Here is a 7,802-nt window from a genome sequence, read left to right on the forward strand (position 1 = left end):
ATAAAACTCTGGTAATAGTAGCTTATGGTTAGGGCTTACGAAATATGCCAGTTATCGTAAATATAATATTACGACTATGTTATAATTAGCCCTGTCGTTTTTTTTTTTTTCTTTTCTTTTTTTTTTTTTTTTTTTTTGTAACATCAGCATTTATGATAGTCTTTTCACTTGATTGAGAGCTGGACCCAAAAATCATGATATAACATATCAAATCTGTTGGGTGAAACTGACAAGAGCAATTCAAAATCATATTTAAAAGAGACGAAACAATATTTCCAGAAATAACGTCTTTATACATGCTTCAGTGCCATCCCAGGCATCAAGGAACGTCTAAAAAAAAGTGATCATCATTCACCTAATAACGACTGTTTCTAATAGGTTGAAATAGTTCATAGCTAACAACGACTGTCACCTACTAACGACTGTTTCTAATAGATTGAAATAGTTCATGGCTCTTGTTCACAAACGCTTGAACTGCACCATTCCGTGGGCAGCACTCCACTCGTTCAAAAATGACCCGGATGTAAACAAACGAAAATGGTTGGGGCTTAAACTGTTACTTTATTTTTATAAATGCTGAGACGATATAAATTTTAATCTTGATTATACAGTTCGTCATTTAATCTTGCTCTTTATAAGGGAATGGAATTACTCACAACGAAAGAAGAGTGCCAGACTCTCTCGCTTGAATCACCTTAAGTGAATGACTAAATCACTACCCAAGCCACTATTTTACACTCGTTAATATACTCACTGAAAAAGGGGCTGTAAGAGTCCAGGGGGAAATTCCGGTTCTGCAAGGTGAGTTGTGCATGTGGGAAATCAATACACTGAAAATTGCTGGCAGGTTGTGCTTATGGCAACAACACTTGATACGTACGCATGGTCAGCTCGCGATCAACTGTTAATATTATCATCGATAAGAGTTGTATTTCACTGTTGTATTTGTGGTCTGGAAAAAAGCGTTAACAGGACCTTTTTCTGTATATAATTTTGTTTGATATATATTTTTTTAAAATACAGTTATCATCATTCCTTTTTGACTTGTGTTTCACATTTGTATTAATGGTCTAATCTTGATTTATACTGAACCTTCTATTTTATACAATTATGCTTTAATAGTATTTTATATATAATTCAGTGTTATTTTCCATACATTTTCTATATATCTTTGTGTATATAAAACGCTATGTCTCGATATATTGACTTTTCACGCATTCAGTAACCTTTTCCCCTCAAAGGATTTATTGGCCTTCATGTCTCCATTACGTATCACAACTGAATCATGTCGACCTGTCATTCTATTTGCATGCCTGTCAGCTCTCCTCGACAGGCATGTCAACCAACCTGTCTTTAAACATCTCGGTCACATTACTGTCATCACGTTACCAAACCTCAGAAAGAAGTGACGTAAACCATTTGGTGGAAACAATGCGGTTAGACTCGTTCGGTTGGGTCGTCACTGAACCACAATAACCACGCTGGTCTCTCGACGCTGGGCACAGGTTTGCCTTTTATTGCCTTTTTGATTACGTAATTAACTTGAGTACATGGCTAACGCTGGTGGCTCCATCGTCATTAGTTTTTCTTTAATAGGAGAGAAAAGGAAAACGATACGACAAGCGGAAATAAGGGTAAACAGTAATGTTAAATATTTGTCCCTTCAATGATAAAACGTCAATACGCCTTCGCTACACAGACTACACTATGTTCTGTTACACTGTTGCAAATATCACTAGACTTTCTGTGTTTGGTGGTCACTCTTTATGATTTATTTTCCTCGAGGTATTTAAAGTTCAAATGCCTTTATGAAATGGAAAATAAGAGTAGAGTCATAAGATTTTATGTCTACAACGTCTCATATTCTGAGGAACTTGCAGTTGTTGACGTAGGAAAGTAAAAGAAAAGAAATCGTGGTTTCTTCAGCATCTCGTGTTTCTTTTCTCTTTGTACCCCCCCCCTCATTTCCTTCTTACTTCCATTTCTCTCTTTGTTCTGCTTCCACCCTTGGCGTTTTTTTTCCGCTTTTCCTCTTTGTATGTTTATAGTGTACCGCCCTTTTGCAAGAGTCCATAAAGTCCTCAGCATTTTTCTGAAAGCAACCGGTGTTTCCTCCTTTTTCCTTTTATCCACCATTTCCTTCATTTTTTATTTTCCTTTCTGTTTTTTTTCTTTTCATCTTGTTTATTTTCTTTGTATCCTTCTTACTTTACATTCTCTATTCTGTGTCCTGTTTTGTTTTCATCTCATTCATTTTCTGTCTTTCTTCTCTCCCTCCATGTTTATCCATCGCTTTCTTTCGAGGTTCATCAGTCTCCCTCCTTCCATCATTAAGAATAAGGTGCGAAAGTATAAATGAATAATATGGAAAGCGTGGAACGTTACAATAGGTGGTATAGTTTTATCTGCTGGTTGCATTTTTTCCAACTAAAATCTCCTTTTCGACTTAGGAAAATGCAAAGCTCACCTGCGGCAAATATTCGTGCAGTACTTAAAATGTTACAATTTTATTTATTTTCTCTGTCTCTCTTTTTCTTTCTCTCTCTCTCTCCCCCCTCTCTTTCTGTCTGTCTCTTTCTTTCTCTCTCTCTCTCTCTCTTTCTGGCTCTCCCTTTCTCCCTAAGAAACATAATTTTAAAAATGTTTTAGATATTTTAACATTTTAGTCCCGATAGGTATTCGCCGCTAATGATCTAAGATGAAGACGTGGCAGATAATTTTGAAAAATCAATCGATCTGTCCCTTCCTCCTTCTCTCTCTCTCTCTTTTTCTCTGCTTCTTCCCTCCCTCGCATCCTCTTTCTTTCCCTTTCACTCCCTTCCTCTGTATCCATCCGACACCCTTCTTTCTTTCTTTCTCTCCTCGGTTATACCCACCCTACACACACACACACACACAAACAAAACACACACACTCACACATACACTCAAACAAAACACGCATACACTCACAATCCACAAACACACACACATACACTCACAATCCAAACACACACATACACTCACAATCCACACATACACTCAAACAAAACACACAAACACACACATACACTCACAATCCTCAAACACACACACGCACTCACACATGCACTCAAACAAAACACAGACACTCAAACAAAACACACACACATACATAAACTCAAACAAAACACACACACATACATACACTCAAACAAAGCACACACACACACATACATACACTCAAATAAAACACACACACACATACACTCAAACAAAACACACACACATACATACACTCAAACAAAACACACATACATACACTCAAACAAAACACACACATATACTCACAATCCACAAACACACGCACACACTCACACATACACTCAAACAAAACACACACACTCAAACAAAACACACACACACTCAAACAAAACACACACACACTCAAACAAAACACACACACACATACACTCAAACAAAACACACACATACACTCACAATCCAGAAACACACACACACATTCAAACAAACACACACATACACTCAAACAAAACACACACATACACTCTCACACACACATACACTCAAACAAAACACACACATACACTCAAACAAAACACACACATACACTCTCACACACTCAAACAAAACACACACACACACATACACTCAAACAAAACACACACATACACTCACACACACATACACTCAAACAAAGCACACACATACAATCAAACAAAACACACAAATACACTCACAATCCACAAACACACACACACAAGACAACCCACTAAGCCCTCTTATTACGAAAAGAAAACAGAAGAGACGTGGGAAATGTCTAATGGCCTCTTCTTCTTTAATGTTTCTTTTGCTCAGCCGTGAGATGAACACGCGATCGTTCTTCCGAGAAGGAAAACGAGTTCTTGAGAGACAATGTACACACATAAATATAAACGAGGAAAAAGAAAAAGAATGAAAACAGGAAAATAGAAAATTCCTGCAAGAATGGAATGAGAATTCCACTGCTATATTTCTTCTTGGCTGATCTACACGGACAAACACACGCACACACATGCACACACACACACACACACATATATATATTAAAGACCACAGAAAATGAAAGGCGGAGTCACAGTCAATTGTTATCGCTGACAGACTTTCACTGAAAGCTCACACACGCAGTACTCTCACCGAATGCACACCATACTGTTACTGTGTGCTCCATTAATATCTCTGAGGCAGTCAACCATACATATATATTTATCTATTTATTTTTTAATTTTTATTTTTTTTTTACTGGGAACGCATATCTTGAATCAATATGGATTATATACCATCTTTAACTAGTGTTGCTTTTTTTTATTTTATTTTTTATTTTTGTATTTTATTGGCTAAGACTGATGACACCGGATTTAAAACCTCATATTAAATACGTCGTGAGGATTGCCTGGAACTAGCACGTATTTATAGTGTTGATAATCCCTTAGTCACAACTACCCATTCTGTGTAGATGATTAACCTCTTCAACACTAATCGAATTCTATCATTTTCTAACATCTCACTGCCTCTAAGATAGAACGAATTCAATAATAACCTCTAAGGCTTCCTTTGTTTTGTCAGCTATAAGCCCTGCAGTACTTGGTTGTGTTATTGCTTTCCCATGACATAGCAAGAATTGTACCGTCGCGTCACCATGGTAACAGCGCCGCTCTCCTAACCTAAATGCAGGAACGTAAAGAGTATTTGAAAGCGATAGTGACGCTTTTGAATTTTTTATTTTTATCATTATATATATATATTTTTTTTTATAGAATTGATGACATTTTGTAGTCGTTCTTTCAGTAAGGATAAATTGTCGAGGGATTTTGAACAACAAAGGTACTGTTTTACGGCCAAATGCAGATAGTCTCCCTTTGTTTCAGTCGTTGAATAGTTGATCTTTGTTCGCTCCACCAGCAACTCTCCGCCATTCTCCTGATTCCTTCTCCTCCTCCATCATCAGTTCTCCTTCTTATCTTTTCTAGGTGCTTAGATGACTAAATATATCGATAAATAGAAAATAAAATAGTAATGAAATAAAATGAATGAATTTGGCGACTTAGATTAAACATAAACTAATTTAACCTCTTCGTATAGTGTGACGTAACAATAATCCAGGCCTTTCATGTCGTTAAATAAACAATTTGTCTGCTTTGTTCATGGAGATACTATTGTTTTCACGTAACAAAACAAAATACATACATATCTATTAAAGGGACGTTGACTTCAGACCTCAGGCACAGCAGCTGTCCTTGTCTGAGGCAGAAATTGAAGTCGTTGATAAGAAGCATAATCTGAGTAATTTGACTTTTTATCTATTCGTTCTCGTTCTTTTAGTCTCAGGTGTTTTGCGAGGACTGAGTGTCCGTGAATGTAATTGACGGTCAAGAACAGTCTTTACGACCAATTTGCTCAGACTTGACCGGAAAAACGGTTATCCGCCAAGTCTGATAAAAGAACGTACTGCACTACAAGTTAATTTAGATCCGTAAAACCACATTATCGTAACGATGCTAGAAAAAGGAGGAAAGAAAAAATCTTGAACATAACTGCCAATAATTAGATCGAAAAAGAGAATAAAAAAAAACAACATAACTGCCAAGAATTAAAATTTCTCAAGTAATCAGACAAAATATTAGAATAATTAACAGAAAATGTAAACCTATCCCACGTAAGGCCCATCTTCCCTTCCCATTACTTTACAGAAAAATCTCTCAAGAGATTTTGGCTTTTACAGTAAATCCGAATAATATAATTCTTCACTAACAATTAAGAACGATGACTTGTAGCTCATTGTGAATAATCTTATGATACTGGAATTTTGATACGAAAAATAGTCAATAAGCGTTGCCAGCAATTTGTGATTTTTTTATCATGACTTGTTTTTTTTTCACTTTCGAGTCTACCATTTTTTTCTTAAACCGTCCAGACGTTTTAATGTTATGTGTGAGGGAGAGGGAGAGAGGGAGAGAGGGAGAGAGGGAGAGAGAGGGGGAAGGAGGAAGAGAGGGAGAGAGAGAGGGAAAGAGGAAGAGAGGGAGAAAGAGAGGGAAGGAGGCAGAGAGGGGGAGAGAAAAGAGAGAGAGAGAGGGAGAGAGGAAGAGAGGGAGAGAGAGGGGGAAGGAGGAAGAGAGGGAGAGAGAGAGGGAAAGAGGAAGAGAGGGAGAGAGAGAGGGAAGGAGGCAGAGAGGGAGAGAGAAAAGAGAGAGAGAGAGAGAGAGAGAGAAGAGAGAGAGAGAGAGAGAGAGAGAGAGAGAGAGAGAGAGAGAGAGAGAGAGAGAGAGAGAGAGGGAAGGAGGCAGAGAGGGAGAGAGAGAGAGAGAAAAGAAAAGAAGGGGAGACAGGAAAAAGTGAGGGAAAGGGAGAGTAAGAAAAAGTGGGAGAGAAAAAGAAATAGAAATCAAATGGTCACCGAATCCATGAAATCACAAACACCGCTCTTTCAACTTGCCCGCTGTATCGCAAATAACCAACTTCGAGGGAAAATCTACCGCATTTTAACTGGAGACTAACTGCAATATGGTAAGAGTTCAGAAAAACAACAACACTAAGCGGTTGGTGAGGATTTTTAAATCACGAATTTTTTGCTATGTATCATTTAATATTCAAACCACTCCACGATAGTTAAGCTTTATTATTATATCGGTTTTACTGAAGACTTACATTGTCCGTCACCGAAGGGGAGGGATGTATATATATATAACGAATAATGTCATCTTTCAAATGGCTTAGGGTCACGTGACAGGTCCAGCGCTGTATATTAATTCCTTTACTTTGTGGCCCTGTCTTCCTGACTGATGGCCAGTATCTCCATTTAACGGCGACTTTTTAGTCCATCTGTATGTAATATATGTACTTATATACTGTATGTTATATGTATATAGTGTATATACATACGTGCGACACACACACACACGCACACCCTGTGTGTGTGTGTGTGTGCGTGTGTGTGTGTGTGTGTGCGTATGTGTGTGTGTGTGTGTGTGTGTGTGTGTGTGTGTGTGTGTGTGTGTGTGTGTGTGTGTGTGTGTGTGTGTGTGTGTGTGTGTGTGTGACTCTACAGAGAGAGAGAGAGAAAGAGAGAGAGAGAGAGAGAGAGAGAGAGAGGGGAGGGAGGAGGAAGATAGATAAATGTGAATTCATCAAGCTATATTTCTACAAGTATGTATTCCTGTATACTGTGTGTATGTATATATATCTATATCTATCTATTTATCTATATATATGTATGTATATACATACCCTTACACATTCACGCACACACACATACACACACGCACACATATATTTCTCTCTCTATATATATTTATGTATATATATATGTATGTATTTATCAACAGATATACACGAACATACACACACACACACACACATATATATATATTCATATATATACATATACACACATACACACACATATATACATATTTATGTATGTATATAGATATATATATATATATATATATATATATATATATATATATATATATATATATATATATATATATATATATATACACTCATGGTTTTGTGATTATGTGTTTGTACAAAAATATATATTTACACACACACACACACACACACACACACACACACACACATATATATATATATATATTTCGACAGATGTACAGCTCTCTCTCTTACCCTCAGACAGGTGCACAGTCTGATTCAGTATGCACGGGGGCCCACTTGTTGCTACCTGGATTGGCTTCGATAAGATCAAAATCGAAAGCGCATAAGACTGACAGACACGTAAACTGCCCTGATGTCTAGATCCGGCAGAAATTACGGCTTTTG

The sequence above is a fragment of the Penaeus vannamei genome, chromosome 9 (genome assembly GCF_042767895.1).
Source record: "Penaeus vannamei isolate JL-2024 chromosome 9, ASM4276789v1, whole genome shotgun sequence".
Lineage (NCBI taxonomy): Eukaryota > Metazoa > Arthropoda > Malacostraca > Decapoda > Penaeidae > Penaeus > Penaeus vannamei.